This window comes from Dysidea avara, chromosome 3 (assembly GCF_963678975.1).
Source record: "Dysidea avara chromosome 3, odDysAvar1.4, whole genome shotgun sequence".
NCBI lineage: Eukaryota > Metazoa > Porifera > Demospongiae > Dictyoceratida > Dysideidae > Dysidea > Dysidea avara.
In genome coordinates, this window is record NC_089274.1 from 4,999,072 (window position 1) to 5,018,529 (window position 19,458).

The 19,458-nt window shown below is 38.0% G+C and overlaps 1 protein-coding gene across 4 annotated transcripts in view; it reads right to left on the reverse strand.

Annotated features, from left to right (window-relative positions):
* Positions 1–19,458, reverse strand: part of LOC136249016 (uncharacterized) — a 144,359-nt gene that overhangs the window by 78,087 nt on the left and 46,814 nt on the right. The window lies entirely within an intron of this gene.

Below are 19,458 nucleotides of genomic sequence, written 5' to 3' on the forward strand. Positions count from 1 at the left end.
TGAAAGAAATCGAGCTAAAAACCACAAAGATACAATGAAAAAACCAACAGTGTGTAACAATTATGCAATCGAGATTAGCTAATTAAAAAACAACCACTTGCCACGCCTACCAGAAAACCCCTTGGAATAATGCTTTGAAAATTGCTATACAGATGGAGTAATCATCTTAGAAAGGCTCTTCAATGGTGTAGAAGAATCAGATTTAAAGCCACAGAGTTACATACAAAATGTCCAACATCCCACTCAATACAGTATTGGAACATAACTATCTAGGTATCTGTCTTCATCACAGATTATCCTGGGACCCCCATATCAACTATATTTGCAGCAAGGCTAACCAACTTCTTGGTTTCCTAAAAAGGACCTTGCACACTACACCAATAGAAATTAAAGACCATCTATACAAACAACTACTACTACCACCCACTGAGTATTGTTCAGCCATCTGGGATCCCTACCACAACACAAGTATATACAAACTTGAAATGATCCAGCATCGGGCTGTTTGTTTTGTTCTAAACAAACCGTGGTTCAGATCTAGTGAACAACAGCACGACAGTGTAACAGATATGCTGACATACCTTGAATGGCCTAGTCTCCAAGACAGAAGGACAATGACTTGACTCACTTTGCTATTCAAAATTTTGAGAAGGTTAATAGTCATACCCGATTGTTGTATACCTCCATCAGTTCCAGTATCATACACTTGTTCCAACCACCCCTCAAGCTATTTCACTTACCAACAAGAATCGATGTTTACAAGTACTCTTTCTTACCACGAACAATTATTCAATGGAACCAACTACCTATCTGTGATATTAACAAGATTGACATTGACACTGTTAAGAACAATCTGATTGGTATTGTGTGTAATTGTAATGGACATTAGCGTGTTGCCCCTGGTGGGCTTTGCTAATTAATAATAATAATAATAATAAGTTCATCCGCTCTTCTTCGTGAGTCTATACTGGGTGCTGCCACTTTTGAATTAGGGGCTTATTTTGATTCAGTTCAGTCCTCAAAGTCTATGTTTGGTAAATTAAAGTCAGACTATTTTTCTGGAGTTTTTAACAGTTTGATTGGGAACGTCGCTGCAGCACAACAGCGTGCTATCTTGAAAGCTAGAGAATGTGCCTCTTCTTGGTTGTCAGTTCTTCCTTTACGGAGTCATCATTTTGATTTGTCTGTACAGGAATTTAGGGATGCACTTGCTTTGCGTTATAGAAAGCCGTTGTTAAATTTACCACCAGTTTGTGATGGTTGTGGCTCTCTTTTTAGTGTGGAACATGCCTTAGATTGTCGTGTAGGTGGCTTGGTTTGTTAGAGGCATAATGAGGTAAGTGATGCAATTTGTGATCTAGCTTCATTGGCTTGGGGACAGGTTCAAAAGGAGCCTGTGGTTTGCGAAGAAAAGATGAATGATCCATCTTCTGAGACCCTGATTGCTGATGTAAGAATTCGTGGTGTTTGGCAGTCTCAAGTTGATGCTTTGTTTGATGTTCGGGTTGTTGACACAGATACTCCTTCATATCAATCTCGTTCACCTCAGGCTGTCCTTCGTACTGCTGAAGTTGAGAAAAGGAGGAAGTATGGTGCTGCTTGTCTGGCGCGTCGTGCCAGTTTCACGCCTCTGTGCTTTTCTGTAGATGGTTTATTTGGCTCAGAGGCTGATTATTTTTTGCGCAGGCTTGCAGACTCTCTATCAGTTAAATGGGAAAAGAATTATAGTGTTGTGATGGGATATGTGAGGGCACGATTATCATTTGCAATTATTCGAGCAACCTTATTATGTGTGCGTGGATCATGAACGAAATGGAGATCACTAAGTTTGGAAGATGGAGCGGCTATTGATGAGATATCTTATTGACAGTTGTGACAGATATATTCTTTTTGTTTAATTGTCATATTTATTGTTGTTTCATTGTGTGTATGCTTTAATGTGTTTTAATGTTTAGTTTATAACAGTAACTATGAGCATAATATACATTAATAATGTTGTGTGATAATAATAATAATAATAATAATAAGAGTTATAACACAAAATCCAACTTGGTGAAGCAAGTGCGAGATCGAGATACTCTAATACAGCAGTCATCCTAATAGAGCAGTCACCTGAAGAGAATTCAGGAGATCAGCTAGAAACAAGTAACCCATATAGAGATCAGTTACAAACAAATCACCCTTTAGAGAGTTCAGCTACAAACAATTCACCCTGTAGAGATATCAGCTAGAAGAAATTACCTTGTAGGGAGTTCAACTACGGAAAGAGATAATTCAGCTAGAAGAAGTCACCTTGTAGAGAGTTCAGCTACAAAGAACCACCATGTAGAGAGTTCAACTACAAACAAATTGCCCTGTAGAGAGATCAGCTAGAAGAAGTTACCTTGTAGAGAGTTCAACTACAAACAATTCACCCTGTACAGAGATCAGTTAGAAGAAGTTACCTTGTAGAGAGTTTAGCTACAAATAAATCACCCTGTAGAAAGATCAGCTAGAAGTAGTCACCTTGTAGAGAGTTCAGCTACAAAGAAACCACCATGTAGAGAATTCAGCTACAAACAAATCGCCCTGTAGAAAGATCAGCTAGAAGAAGTTACCTTGTACAGAATTCAGCTACAAAGAAACCATTCTGTAAAGAGCTCAGCTGCAAACAAATCGCCTGTACAGAATTCAGCTGCAAACAAACCACCCTGTAGAGAGATCAGCTAGAAGAAGTTACCTTGTAGATAGTTCAGCTATAAACAAATCACCCTGTAGAGAGATCAGCTAGAAGAAGTCACCTTGTAGAGTGTTCAGTTACAAAGAAACCACCATGTAGAGAGTTCTGTAATAAATATATGTATTACATATATAATTTGTACATTTACTGCAGAAATATTTAAAGTATTTAACATCTGCTTCATCTTTTCTTCTTCCTGTGGTAAAGAAAAAAAGATAGGTTAAAAAAGCCCCAAAGCTGGCCATAGGCCGGCTTTTGGGTATACAAATACAAAAAGAAGTGAAATCTAATCCAAAACAGCCAAGCTGTAAAAAAAGAGTGCGGCCCTCAAAAAGGCTATGGTGAAAAAAGATGTAAAATCCAAGGTGGCGGCCAAGAAATGGCTGTGATGGTAGGTTAATGGTAAAAATTAAATAACGACAATTCAGGTGAATTTTGTGCCAGGACCAAGCAGCACCAAAATTCACCTAAATTGTCGTTATTAAAATTTTTATCATTAACCTACCATCACAGCCATTTCTCGGTCGCCACCTTGGATTTCACATCTTTTTTCACCATAGCCTTTTTGATGGCCACGCTGTTTTGGATTAAATATACTTTATCATCATCATTTGGATCAGATATGATAACTCTTTAGCTAGCTGTAATGCATGGATATATGCTCAGGCACCACAGCTGATAAACTTCCAGCACCCTCTTATTTTGCCAGTAGATTATGCCAATTAACTGCAATACTTTGAGCATTATAATTAAAGTTTTATATAATGTTGGCATTTATTCATCTTGTCAGCATTGCAAATCTATTATGTACATGTGTTGTTAACCCTTAGCTATATTTACAAGGATTTGGCAAGGGGGTGCACAGGTATACAGTATATGTAGCAGCTAGGGGTCTGGGGCAGCCGAAGCTAAACTATTTTTATATGTTTCAGGACTAAAATTTTTGATGTAGAGTGATATTGTACACAAATAATCTTCTATGTGATCAAGCATAGTATATAGGGATGTGACACAGCATACACAAGACTATGTGCATTTCATATCCTTAGCAGGCTAAGTGTGCCCATGCATGGGATAGTGTTGCAGGTACTATAGTTTTTCAACCATAGAATGTTATATGTGGTGACTGCTCTATTAGAGTATTTGATTGACTTCTATTAGAGTATCTCAATCTTGCATAATTAGTTTTTTTGGGGTAGCCACGTATGCTAGTATAAGGCCACAGTGGAAGGTCATAAAAGAGGCCAGGTCAGCACAGTGAGGCACTTGGTGCCTTCTCAAAAATCTATGATTGAGTCAATGATAAAGCTAGTGGGGGACCACTGAGGAAGACCAAATATGGTGGCATGAGTGTCTGGGGTGGGGGGGACAAGTTGCAGTGCTGCAAGTAGTCCCCAGTTGTAGCATGACAGATCACTTACCCTACTAGTTTACATGGTGCTCAGAAGAGTCAGAAGTCCATGGAATGGCCCCCTGTTTCAGTTCCAGAGAGTGGGTCTTCTGATCAGACCAAAGTATGCGGCAAAATTACATGAGGTGCTGTCAGACATTGGGTTCCACTGCAGTAACTATTCTGGTAACAGTGGCTTTAGAATCAGGCAGAACAGTTGCAGCAAGAAGGATTAAAGACTCTTTCATCAAAACAATCGGTAGTGGAGCCAATCAATTGTATGTGAGACAAGCCCAGCTCTTGTCACTTTCAAAGGCATTAGCAGCCCAGGATTAATTGCAGTTGGATGGTAGTAAAGACACTTAAGAACACTTAATTTGTGTGTACATTTAAGTGTGCATGCGTGATGTGTTAATTATTTAGTTGTCAGAGGGTATTAGAACATTTAGGTCAACATGTGTGGCATAAGCCAGTGTGTCATAGGCAGGTTAGGGAGTACACCTGAGACCATTCGTGACTGGAACAGTTTACCCCTCCAAATAATTGAATCTGACTCAATCAACTTGTTTTCTAATAGATTATCACAATTGTAATGGCTGGACCAATGATTAATACTTTACTTTTTAGTTATAAATTGTACGTGTGCTCTGGAGCTGTAATGTTTCACAGCTCCCTGGGATAATATCAGCGTAAGCTGCCTACCCCAGTAACAAATCAATCAATCAACCTGTAGCTACCTAGTGGGGATTCAGACCCTAGGACCAGTCCCAACCATGAACACACCAAGCAAGAGATCATGGTGCATGAATCAGCATTGGACAACAAGTCAAGCTGGCATTTGACTTAGCACAGGCAACTTAGGAAATGAAGCCCACATTGGAGTACAAGTGAAGGAATTGAAATCATGCTGATAGGTAAACAAACTGTGTGTTTTAATCTGGTTAACAAGTCAACATAAGGTAGTAGAAATCTTGATTATCCGAACCCTCGATTATCTGAACAGTATAAGTGACTGCTTTATTAGAGTATTTCATCATTAGATGAACATTCTATTAGAGTAGGAGTACAGTAGATTCCTTAAAATTTTGGCATCTCTAAATATTCGGCACTCCCTGTGCTTTGAACGCAATGTGCTTTAAATTTTGGCAAGCGCAAGGAAAGTTTCTAATTATAACCGTGCTAATTTTTCAACACTTGGAGTATTAGTTGACGAAGGTCTCAATTCCCAGTGACCTCACACAATATGCTACCTTGATGCTGGATGAAGTACCAAGTGTGAAATTGTTCAGGGAGTGTGCCGAACGATATCATCGTGTGACATCATAGCACTACCACAGAACGATATTCATTTCTGTTCACAGAATAGCATCTCTCCTGGAGCCCACAAACATGATACACTCTCAGATAATGCTCTGTTAAGTCATGGAACACTTCATGCAGCATCCGGTAGTGAGATTTATTTAATTATCACGAGATAGTTAAATAATAATATTGATTGTGGTTTCTATTTTGAGTGATTGTATTGAAAAGCGATGTAGTAATGACATTGATTATCTCTCCTGGATAATGTAGGCAACCACGGTACATAAGTTAGTGCTGCAGCCAAGTGAGTGTTGCAGCCAGTATCGCCAGTTCCACCACAAGGCATTCTTGTTGGTTCATGTAGAAAGAAATCATGGCCAGAAAGTAAGCAGTAAATGAATTACAAATAACATAGCCATGAAGCATGTAGATTGTATTAAGGATAGATCCCTAAAAATTTGACAATAGTACTGGGTTGGTACATTTTATTCTTAAAGTTTCTGCCAGACACGAACAGAATAAATGTATTTCTGCCAAATTTTTAGGGAATCTACAGTATGTTCTATTAGAGCGGTTGAACAGAAATCTGTATATAAATGAATAGGTATCATTTATCAAAACAAATTCACTAATTATCTGAACACTTTTATGATTGAACTGGCACACAGGTGTTCAGATAATGGAGGTCCTAGTCCCGAGCATGCAATATAGGCTAGCAGGCTTTAGTCATACCAAGAGTTCACAGCACGATAGTTACTGTATAGTAGGGACCACAAAGGAGTAGGCGTGGCCCACGAAGACCAAAAACCAGCCTCAATTTTCCCAGACGACGATGAGGCAGTATTTGTTAGGTAAAACTAAGCCCAAACAAGCTTTCAGATTGACCCGAAATGCTTTCAGCAAGTTGCTACAGAATTTTAAAATAGTTTATTTAACAGAATTTTCTACTGACTGACTGCCTTCCTGACTGATGCGTTCAGACAAGCATAATTCGATAACGGCTAAGGCAATGGGCTTGATCTTTTCACTGTTTGACGTTGCTTCGTCCCGAGAGGTGCTTTTTGGCATACCGCAGTACGTACAATGCATTCTTCATGGACTTACCAGTGTCCTCCTTTGTGTCCCATTCATGTTTGCTGACAGCAAAAGGTGTTGATTTGGCGGTAGCACGTGATGGCTTCACTTCGAAACGGAAATCGTCTGTATTTTTCATAGTGGCTATTTTGATTGCAGAGGTGCTTTTCGAACAGTTCTTGATTCATACTGCTGTGTAACGGGTTGAACATAGCCAACAGCGAAGCGTAATGGATACTTCACTTTTCAGACAATAATTAATATGATTGGGGAACGCGGCATGATTTCTTTCTGTTGGTATGTGTGAATTGCAGAGGTGCTTTACGAACAGTTCTTGATTCAAATGCTGTGTAATGGGTTAGGGTTGGAGCCCACGGTCCGGCTAATCACTTTTCATCTACTTGATTTTAGTGAAAAGATCAAGATACTCTAATAGAGCAGTCATCATAATATACTCTAATAGAACAGTCATGGTGATGCTCTAATAAAGCATTCAGTATAGAATATAGCTTATAGTCTACATCTGTGTTAACTGTCTTAAAATTACCCAGTGAGTCATCTGCATGGCACACTGCATTGAGTTAATTGATCATGCATGTCATGCATGTCATGCAGTTACAATCTAAAGCTAAACTTTCACGTTGAGAAATTTTTGTATGCATCATGAAAGTGAAATTAGCTACTAGCTATAATAGTCAGATATGAAACTCAATTAATTGGTAATATAGCACAAAATTATTTACCATTGATGTTAACAAAAAGAAGAGACTTTGCATGTAAAATAGCCTCCAGATGCCATTTCAGAGCACCTGTTTTCAAAAGTTTCCCTGGGGAAGCATACCCCCTGACCCCTCTAGCTTAGTATGCTGTATGTGTTTACGGCACATGCAGTTAAGTAACACACCACAGCAGATAATCCCTGATTTACAGATCATATTAGATCAATAAAAACTGAGTAATGTGCATGACTATGATCTTCATTGCAGTCCATGTCTGTAGGCCTGTGCGATACCACCCAAAGTTTGCGTATCACGATACCGTTACTTTGGTATCATGATATACTTTAGGTATCGATTATTAGCTGAAAAACTGTAATGCTTACAATAATGTCAGTACAACAATACTAAGATACAAATTGTTGTGTAAAAAACATAACATATTAACGTTTTCTGGATGTATACATGCTCGTTTAGAGTTTATAATGTTCCCAGTACAGATGAAAACTCTCTCACTGGGAACACTGGTGGTTGGAACACATAGATATTTTGCAGCCAAAGTAGACAAAAGCTTATATGTGACCCGGTCTGCAAAAAGGGCTCTTATAGCCTTTCCAATTGCATATATATGGTAACCCATAACTTGACTGGTGAATATGGTACAAGCCTACAATTTGGTCACTCAACAACCCTAACCTGGCAGTAGCTGTGGGTGTAATTACATGGTGATAGCTTTAGTAGATTAGGAGTTATGATTAGCCAAATATGGATAATTGGAAAGGCTATAAGAGCCCTTTTCGCAGACCGGGTCACATATCGAGAACTATTATCCTTCCACCATTCTAGTGGATCAGTTTTGTCTTCCTTAGAGTCAGAATTCACTGACACTGGCTTTTCCCTTAAGTAATTGACAATTTCTGATTCAGCCACATCTTGAAGTTCTATTTCTTTTGTATTGTTATTAGATTGTTGGAACATGTCTGCTAGTATTGTTCGTACAGCTTCTGCACTGGTCTTTGTTTTTTTCCTAGGTGGCCCAGAATCATCACAGTCAGATGTTGAAGTGACTGACACAATGGATACGTCATCTTTAGACTGTGATGATAACTCAGTGTAAAGTGCAGCAGCATCATCTCGAACTATATCATGTATTGTTGAACGTTCTGTAACAGAGAGAAAGGGAAGCTCTTTGAAACGGGGATCCAAAAAGCAAGCAACATCAAGTAATCTAGATACTTCAGCAGATTGGTAACGTTGCTCAAGGTTCTTCTTGACTGCTTCCTTCAGATGCTTAATCACACTTGGATCATCACTTGTTGGATTCAGAGCATCTTTGAGAAGGTGATGAAGAAGAGGCTTGATTGATGATAATGTACCATAGCTTTCTCCACTAACACTTTCTGTTATCTGAAAAAATGGCTTTAGAATGTCAATCATCTTTTCCATGATTTTGATATCGTCACCTTGTAGCATGAGGTAAACTCTTTTGAGATCGACTAAAGCAGCACAAACCGATGCCTGCTGTTCACAAATACATTCCATCATCCTGTATGTAGAGTTCCACCTTGTTTCTACATCTTGTATCAATGAATGCTCTGGGAGGCCTAGAGCAACTTGCTTTTGTTTAAAAGTGTACATTGCTTTACTAGATCTTCTGAAGTGTGTTACTATGTTTGAGCATTTTGAAATGACTTTTTGCACCTTTGGTATGGCAAGGCCAGCCTTCACTGCCAAATTAAGGGTGTGACCAAAACAAGGTAAGAATGGCCATTCCAATACCTGTTCAACTGCTTTTATAATATTAGAAGCGTTATCGACTGTTATGCAACTGATTTTCAATTCTTCAATATTCCAATCATGTAAACACTCCTTGATGGTTTCTGCAAGGTGTTCAGCAGTGTGACTCCCAGGTAGTTCCCTACTTTCTAAAACAAAGTGTTCAAACTTCCAGTCCGATTTGGTTTTCAAAAAATGTGTAGTTATACTGATATAACTCTGGTTGATCCTGCTTGTCCAGCAATCACTAGTAACAGCAACATATTTGGCATCATTTAAACCAGGTAAGACTTTGGTATCTTTGGTATTGTTATACATGGTAGGAATTACTCTGTCTGAAAAGGTCTTTTGGCTTGGTAATTGATAACGAGAATCGAGCTTCTCCAACAACTTGTGGAAACCATCACCTTGAACCACACTGGTTGGCATTAACTCTTTTGCTATGAAGTACCCCACTGCTTTAGTGAGTTCCTTGGCACGTGGACTATCACTCTTGTACTTTTCATGAGCTACGAAACATTCTGTAATACTCTTACTAGGTAAAGAAGAGCTACCACTCGCCGATGACTTAGCTTTATCCTGGCTTGCCTTCTTTGTACCACTATAGATACGTGGATGGCACATTTGCAAATGCTTGAATAAGTTTGTAGTATTACCACAATATTTCAACTGGCGAATGGGCTCACACAGTCCACAAAACACCTGTAAAGAACAGTGAAAATGTAACTAGCTAGCTATGCGGACTATGAGTCTTAGCACCGCAGGCTGGCATGGAATGGTACTGATATGGAGTTGGTTTGCGTCTACGAGAGCATGAAACAATTGTTATGTTTAGTACAAGATGTTTTGTCTAGTGACTAAGCGTACTAGGTTTAGTAGTAGTATTTACTGGACGAACGCGCGAACCGCATTCCATAGCACAATACAAGTATATTCGAAAACTAACCTGTGATGGCTCTACAACCTTTCCTTCTTTCGTTTTAAAACCGAAGTACTGCCAGGCATGACTAATGGCACCAGCAAGCGGAGTGAGATTTGCATGTTTAAACGTGTCTGACTGCTCAGACGCCATTTTGACACAAGTGAATTTTGTGACGTGCCCTTAATTAAATCTACCCGATACTGGCGATACCCATTCTTACCTTCGCAATACCAAATTAGGTATCGATACTATCGCAGAATCGATAGTATCGTTCAGCCCTACATGTCTGCCCGGACCACTCAAAATCGCTGGGCCCTGGCCCCTGGGCCTGCAATGGGTTGAACATAGCTGACAATGAAGCATAATGGATAGTTCACTTTTCAGACGATAAGGGACTGTGGCGTGCTGTGCCATTTCAGATGTGGTATGTGTGGGTTCACCAGTCATAATAAAATTATTTACCAAAAAAAGTTAACAAACAAGTACACAAAAAAATTGAAATTTTCAACTAGAGTGGGGACCATAGCACATCGATAAAACTTACTGAAACAAGTTGGAGTAGTCCATGATATTAAATACAGTAAAACAATAAGAAGTGTTATGTCCCTACTGTGCATTTCCATTATGGTATCTTGAGCACAGTAGGGATATAACACTTCTTATTGTTTTACTGTGATTTTTAATATCATGGACTACTCCAACTTGTTTCAGTACTTTTTATCAATGTGCTATGGCTATGGTTCCTACTCTATTTGAAAATTCCAAATTTTTTCTGTACTTGTAAAAAGAGAGATCATGTCAACACATACAGTGTTAAGGAGTGTTGACAATGGACTGCTTATTGAAGCCATGACTACAAGGGTCATTGAAATTTAATGTCAAGTAAAGATCTGACCAACTAACACACTGAAAGTGTCTATAGGTATTGCATCATAACTTCAAAATACATGTTTGTACAGGCTATACTGGAGTAGGACACTCTCCACTCAGAGGAGGTTGGACATGATACAAATTGCATATTTCTAATACATGATGAAGAGTAAGTGATAGAAGAAATGTTTAGCAATATCCACACCACGTTACCTTGTGCTTCTTAAGATGAACAGCAATTCTTATTGCAAGGCGGGTGTGTGAGTTTCTAATTCTCTTCTATTCTCTGTTAGGCCAAACTAGCTGCGTCCGCTCTTCTTTTTCAATACCCTGAGAGGCTTTGTTAGCATGCACATTGCTTTCTTCGACAATTATTGTGCTTAAATACATGTACATAAGGCATCCCTATAGTATTACACTTGGATCCCACCCAGCAAACGCTTACACACGTGATCCCCATAGATTTCAAGAGCAATTTACGTGCCTGGAGTAGTGGGGTTGAACGGCTGAATAAACTAAACTTGAAGTACACTCTCGAATGATATTTGTGAAAACTTTCATGAACGCTTGGTTAAACTTTCAATACAAAATGTATGCGCTCACGTGTGCGTGTCCAACCTCCTCTGCTCTCCACTCTTCTTATATTATGAACACTTGGTCATACTGTAGCACATGCACAGAATAGGGATATATACTCACTGAACCATGTGGCAAGTGATAGTTCACTCTTATTTCAGTACGCATACCCATAGGCGGATCTCAGGGAGGGCCAAGGGGTGCTGTGCCCCCTGGCCCTTCTCTTGTCCCTCTTGGACCTATACAGTACTGTATTGATACCAGAAACAAGAATCATGCATTCACACAGTATTCAGAAGTAAATAGAAGGGTAAATAGAAGAAAACAGGGTAAATAGAAGAAAACAGTTATAAATGTATGCAACAGCTAAACTGTTCACTGTAAAGAAAGTGAGGCAAATAAATTTTGAATTTTTGTGCAAAGATCGAGATATTCTAATAGAGTAGTCACTACTCTAATAGAACAGTCACAATTCTAATACATCGATTTACAATTTTTACAAATCATAACAAAACTAGCTACTCCTTATTTTGATTTAGTATACATCTTACCATCAAACAGGTTTATCTCAGATAGGCTAATCAATCTTTGTACACATTGCAAAGCATACACTTTGCAAGAGCTAAGAAAGGGGGCTAGTTGTGGCCAAAAAGATAGTTGTAAATGACTTTTGGTTAGTTGTTAATGGTGATTGGGCTAGTTGTAAAACTTAGACAAAAATAGCCAGCTGCAGCACAAAAGTATAAACTCAAATTACATGTGTTGTACATCTTGTTTTTTTATAATTTACTGCAGGAAAATATCTCAAGATTCAATCTTGAAATTACTTACAGATCTTATCTAAAATTGCTTCAGATCCAGATTCAATCTTGGAACACTTACATTTCAAAATTTTCCCTCAGACCCCACTAGTTAGTCAGAAATCCCTACAGCTTTCCTCTTTATTGGCACTTAGCTACCAAGCCCTTTACTTTAACTGTTTAGACAATCATGGAATTATACAGCACAAAAAGTACTTACTTCAAACACTGCACCCCCCTCCCAGTCTCAGGTCAGGGCTAGCTGTAAAAAATAGTTTTTTTAGCCACTGACACTTTATTAGCTAAGTGCTATCAGACCTTCAGTGCCGGCCACTGTAAAGTGTTAATAACTATCAAAAATTCTCTCAAATTCAGCCCTAGGAGGTCTAATTTTAAAAATTTTCTCCAACTACAGTCTAAAAACTGTATGTCCATCATTCAGCTATATGCTGGATAAAGTTATATGAATATAACTTGTGTACTAGAATTCCATTCTTTTTCTCTTAGTGGAATAGTTGTGCACTAAAGCTTCTTGCCTCCCCTTGACAGTGTCTCCTAGATCCACCTATGCGCATACCCATCACATTTTCTTCTTCCTTGTTTCTACTGGGGTAGTATTTTGTTACTCTACCAACTTTCTTAACTTATGATGAGCTCTATATAGAATTTATTCATACATATGCGTCAAAACACAACAATAAAGGATCTAGAAAACCAGTATGAGTATCCCTCTTCCCAAACAAAAAGTAATCACAGTATAATGACTGGTGACCTGCGGGGTAGAAGTATTTCAAAATCTGGGAACACCCACCAAAGAGGACATTTCCTAAGTTTAGGTCTTGGGCAAGTTACAAGCATTTAGGGAGTAGCTACCCAGTAGACATATGCATCTGGGCCTTAGGAATCAATCCCAGCTATGAATACACCAAACAATTTCCTTGCACTTTTTGGATTTCTATACTTTTCCAATTCAAGAACTAGATCCAAATAACTCTCCCAATTGTGTAAACAGTCCTCAATAAACTCATATAGGTTTTCCTTAATAGTATTTTCTTTTGGAACTTGTATATTGTGTGTGCCCCACTGTGCCATTTTAATTTAAGCATTTTCTGTATACTTTTCTTTGTTGCCATATAATTTTTTGTTCCCTTACTTTTGTGTATATGTTAAAGCATAGCTGCGAGTGCTATATGAAAAATAAAGTACGAGGCGTGTGGCCGAGATGCTAATAAAGCACGAGGCGAAGCTGAGTGCTTTATTAGCATCGAGGTCAAGTGCCGAGTACTTTATTTTTCATATAGCACGAGCAAGGCTATGCTTTAAATGATTTATGGAACTTTCTAGTCGTGTAGCTTCACCATACACTAGGACTTGTAATTAACATGCGTTGCACAAACTATTAGCAGCCTGAACGCACATGAACTAGTTTAACAAAGTAACTCACACGTATTTCACCAATTCCATAAAACGGTTTACCCTGTAGGCGTGACAACAAATTGATCTTGTTTTATGTGAATAATCAGTCATAACTCCCGAACCATTCATCGGATTTGCACCAAATTTGATGCTAGGATTCGCCTTTAGACTCCCTTTCTGTGTGCCAATTTCAAGGCGATTGGAGTACGCGTTTGCGTTTTATAGCAATTTTTGCAAGTGTGCGAAAACACGAAGAAAAAAAATCGAAACGTTGGCAGCTCGTATCTCAGAAATGGCTGGTGTAATTTCCTTTAAAAGTGGTATGTAGACTCCTCTGGCTGGCGGGCAACTCTGTAGCAAATTTGATTCCAATCGGATAAGGGATCACCGAGATACAAAAGTGTGAAAATGACGTTTTCTTTCTTCCCGTCAACATACCCACGGTGTGGCGCGCTGGCTTCTTGGGCCGCACAACACACTATAGTGTGTCTTGATTATATGGACTAGTACTATTCCGTAAAGGTGATTTTCGTCATGTAAAATGTCTCTAGGATGATTTTTAAAGGTGGAATTTTGGGCAGCATGCAAAATTTTTGAGGAGATCCTTACTTAAACAGTACTACCGTACCATTTGATATTGTAATTCAGTAATTATGTTGCTATGCATTGCTAGGGAAGTGTAACTCCAACAAACCACTTTAAGCCATAAATTATGCACAGAAATATCTTCTCAATTGTTGTAGTGTGTTAATTGTGTTTTTCCATGTGAATTAGATAGGGAAAGCCTCAAGGCTGTCCTTCATTTAAATTCATGTAAGTACAAGACACACTCACTCTTGTAGCCTACTAAGCCAGATATGCTGTTGTATTATGCCCATATAGTCCATTGTGAAAGGCATTTCATAACATCTTCAGGAACTCACTCACCCATTTTTCAAGCTGGCATGAATAAACCGCCTCAAACCTACCAGGAAAGTTTATACTGGTTTTCATTTCTCAGATACAGGCTGCTTTTAGCATAAGCCACTTTGCTCATGTGGGTGGGGAAAGACAAACAATATTACATACATGCATACATACATACAAACATACGCACACTTTTTCAGAATACAATTTGCACGTGCCTGGTTCAAAACATAGATGAATGACAATATGTATTGCAGCTTAGCCACTTGGGAAATTCCAACATAGCCACTGCAATTTTACAATGCCATTTTCCCATACATGTACGGTACATACGTACCTCTCAAATGCAACACTGTCTCACAAGAGTGCAATTAAAGGGCATGGCACCTGACTATTTATTCGGTTTCATTTGGGATGAATACTTGTGAATGAAATGTGTCCCACACCCTTTAATTAGTAAGTTTTGTAATTGCTCATACTATTGCGAGATGATGCTGCATTTGAGCAGTACCATAGGTACATACGTTGTAATATTGTCTATCATTCATATATGACTGGATCTAAGAAAACCAGTCTTTACTGCCTATGACAGAATGCTTGATTTTTCAACACAAGCAAAAAACTACATACATGATCACACTATCAAATTCCATCAAAGTCAGCCAGGATTAAGTGGTCTGCTCTTACTGGCTACTTTTTCCAAACCCACTGGAGAGGTGCACAAAGAGTGTGGGTTGATTTGTATTGAATAAAGATCTGTGCCATAAATATCTTTTCATTTTAGTGATTTTGAGTCTTGAAAAGTTTGGCCTAATTCATCTCTACGCATTCCATTTGAAAATAACTGTTGTCCTCTCCGCATCCCTCACGCATCACCCTTATTGGAGCACAGTCAATCTCAAATTGCATGAAACTTAGCTGTTGGTTACTAACATAGCTACAATCATTTGCATCACTTGTTTCTCGCCTTTTTATTGATGAAACTGCACTTTATTTTTAAATTAACAATTTATAATTGAACTACTTTGTTAACTTTTGTTATAGCATAGCTATGATACACACTTATGGTGTGACTGCTTTATTGGAGTATCTCAATATCTGTGATTATTTTGAGTGAGCTATGCAACAGATCCAGAGACGTGGATACAGTACACTTTTCTTTAACAAAAAACTGCAGTTGATTGCAGCTACATAGATCATTAAGGGATATGGTCACATTGACCTGATCATTTAAGGGCATGGTAGTGTGCATTGATCATTTAAGGGCGGGTTGCTATGTAATCATTTTAGAAATGTTGCTTCAAGTATCTGCTCTCTTTACGTGCAAGTGCTTTAGATAGTTTTGCGGCATCTAAATACACTCTAGTGTTGATAAGGAAAATTAATGCCTCTGTATGGTTTCCTTATTATGAAGAAGTAGACGACCAGCATGACTGAAGATAAAATAGGAAGGAAAGACAAGGCACAGAGGACAGAGGAATCCAAAAAGGTACATGCCAAATGTGAGTTAAGTACTGTGGTGTAAAATGATGGCTGTACGATGCATCATTTAGTCCCTAGTTTTGTGAATATGGTCAGTGAGGGAGGCAAGCAGACCAAAAAACTAGGTTTGGAGATTTTAAAAATCAATATTCGGTTTTTTTGTCTTGGCTTCAATACAGCATTAGATGCTAGGTGTACTAAACCTTTTCCATAATGGTGCTTTTCATCTTGTATGATATTTCTATGATGGTTGTTACCAGCAGCATTTTTTTAGTGGACACGTACTGTTCATTTTAGGAGGCAACCCTGCTAAACAGTACAACCATATTGTTTGATACACCAGTGTACATTACAAGAGCCCTACTGTATAAATCAAACCATGTAAGTGACATTGAAATAACTGTACACTACTAATAATAATCATGTTTTTGTTATAACACCAAGTTTCATTAGGCAATGATTTGTGTGGTCATTTACTATTTAATGTGCATGTGATTTTTAAGGAACTACAAAATATTACAAGTCACTGTAGCATGTTTTCTTAGCCAAAATTCCCAAGTAATGCTAGCTACTACAGTAGTTACCTTAGTGTTGTAGGGATAGGATACATTTCTTTCAAATAGTTGTAAAGTGATGCAAGGATTTTTTACAGTATTCTGAGTAGTTATTCAGTGCTACAATAATTAATAAAGACCCTTGAATGCATTGCACTGTCTCTTTACAAGCTAAGCTCTATGCTTTTGTCAGCATGTAATCAACAATTTTGTTGTGCTCACAGTAAGGTTAATTATCTATCCAAGTCTGCCAAGCTGCGATATTTATCTGATTTAAATCTTCCAAAGGAAATTTTAAAAAAGTTTGGCCATATTTTTGTCACTTGTCTACAAAGGGTGCCAAGTCAAGCTTGAGTAATGGTAACTATACTGCAGATGATATCAGTGACTATTTTTGTCTGTTCCCTACAATACTATTCAGTCTGTATCATCAACTTCTGTGTATCCACTTTCTTATTTACATGATTGTCATGATATAATTATCTAATCAAAAACAGCCAAGCTGTAAAAAAAGGAGTGCGGCCCTTGAAAAGGCTATGGTGAAAAAAGATGTGAAATCCAAGGTGGCGGCCAAGAAATGGCTGTGATGGTAGGTTAATGGTAAAAGTTTTAATAACGACAATTCAGGTGAATTTGGTGCCGCTTGGTCAATTGGCACAAAATTCACCTGAATTGTCGTTATTAAAATTTTTACCATTAACCTACCATCACAGCCATTTCTTGGCCACCACCTTGGATTTCACATCTTTTTTCACCATAGCCTTTTCAAGGGCCGCACTCCTTTTTTTACAGCTTGGCTGTTTTTGATTAGATTTCACTTCTTTTTGTTTTTGTATACCCCAAAGCTGGCCTATGGCCAGCTTTGGGGCTTTTAAACCTATATTTTTTTCTTTACCACAGGAAAAAGCAGATTTTATAAATACTTTAACTCATTCTGATTTTATCAGTAAATGTACAAATTATATATATAATGCATATATCAAGAGTTCATAATATAAAAAGAGAGCATACTGTATATTTATTACATGTCAATTAATCCCCACAGGATAATTTGCAGCTGATCTCTCTACTGGGTGACTTGAAATGTAGCTGAACTCTCTACAAGGTGATCTGCTTGTACGTAGATGAACTCTTTACAGGATTCTCTCTACAGGGTGACTTGACTCTAGCTGAACTCTCTGCAGGGGTATCTGTTTGTAATTGAATTCTCTACAGGGTGATTTGTTTGCAGCTGAACTCTCTACAAGGTAACTTCTTCTAGCTGATCTGTCTACAGGGTGACTTGTTTCTAGCTGGTCTCTCTACAGGGCGATTTGTTTGTAGCTGAATTCTCTACAGGGTGATGTGTTTGCAGCTGAACTCTCTACATGGTGGTTGCTTTGTAGCTGAACTCTCTAAAAGGTGACTTCTTCTAGTTGAACTCTCTACAGGGTGATTTTTCATAGCTGAACTCTCTACGGGATAATTTGTTTGCAGCTGAACTCTCTACATGATGATTTCTTTGTAGCTGAACTCTCTACAGGATGATTTGTTTGTAGCTGAAATCCCTACAAGGTAACTTCTTCTAGCTGATCTTTCTACAGGGCTGTTGGTTTGTAGCTGAGTTCTCTACAGGGTGTTTGTTTGCAGCTGAATTCTCTACATGGTGGTTTCTTTATAGCTGAACTTTCTACAAGGTGACTTCTTCTAGCTGATCTTTTTACAGGGTGATTTGTTTGTAGCTGAACACTCTACAGGTGATTTGTTTGTAGCTGAACTCTCTACAAGGTGATACTTCTAGGTGATCTCTCTACAGGATGACTTGTTTCTAACTGAACTCTCAACAGGGTGATCTACACCTGGATGCAGATATGGAAACAAGGGAGGTCACCTACACCTGGATGCAGATATGCTAGTGAACATTTAATCCCTAGTTTAGTCAATACTAGGGATTAATGACTGAATTAGGGATTAAATTTTCACTAGTATATCTGCAGGTGTAGGCAACCTCCCTTGTTTCCCTACTTTTTTCTATGATCCCTATAAACTGAACTTAAAATTCCTAATATACTTGTGTATAAGATGTATTTGTATTCTCTGGTAGGACGGCTACAGGGATTGCTTTAACTCGTCTTGTTTTCCTTCTATAGCAGTGTTCATGCTTATTTTTAATATACAAGTATAAGGTAAAATTAGGAGTTTTAAATTTGGGATCATAGAAAAAAAAATAGGGAAACAAAGGAGGTCGCCTACTCCTACAGATACGTATACTAGTGGACATTTAATCTCTACTTCAGTCTTTCTATGAGCCCTAATCAAACTTAAAATTCTTACATTTTCCTTATACTTGTCATATTATTTGATTGTAATATTAGCCGATTGTTTGAAGTTGATTGTAACAAGTAGCTAAGCAACAGCAGTATCATTCAAGAGTGAATTCAAACAGCTATCAAACAACAAAGGTGAAAACTCAATTGTAATTCTTGTGTTACACTTATGTATTGTTAATTCTATATAGCCAATTGACTAACACTGCAATAAAAATATATTGAGAGATGTTGCATAATCCAAAGCTAATATTGTAAAATTGTCTATGCGTATATAACTCACAGTAGTAGCCACGCATCTTTTAATTGTAGGTATGTGATTCATAGATTTTTGCCACCCAACCCACTACCATGAGTCTTGATAAAATTGTGTCTTCATTCAACATAGATTACAATCCCTGTAAGTGTACAGTACTAGTTTTCTCAAACATTAATTCTTTAATTATTTTTATGATGTAATCTCTACCGCATTTCTTATTTTTCTTAGTACTTGGTTGTATTGACGTAGCAATGTTTTACAGGAAAAGAATGCACTGAAAGCCATATGCAATTAATTCCTGATAATGATTAAACTAAATAATATGATATTATTTACTTTAGTCATTTCTTTTGTATTGTTAACATTAGCCAGATGAATGAAGACAGTTGA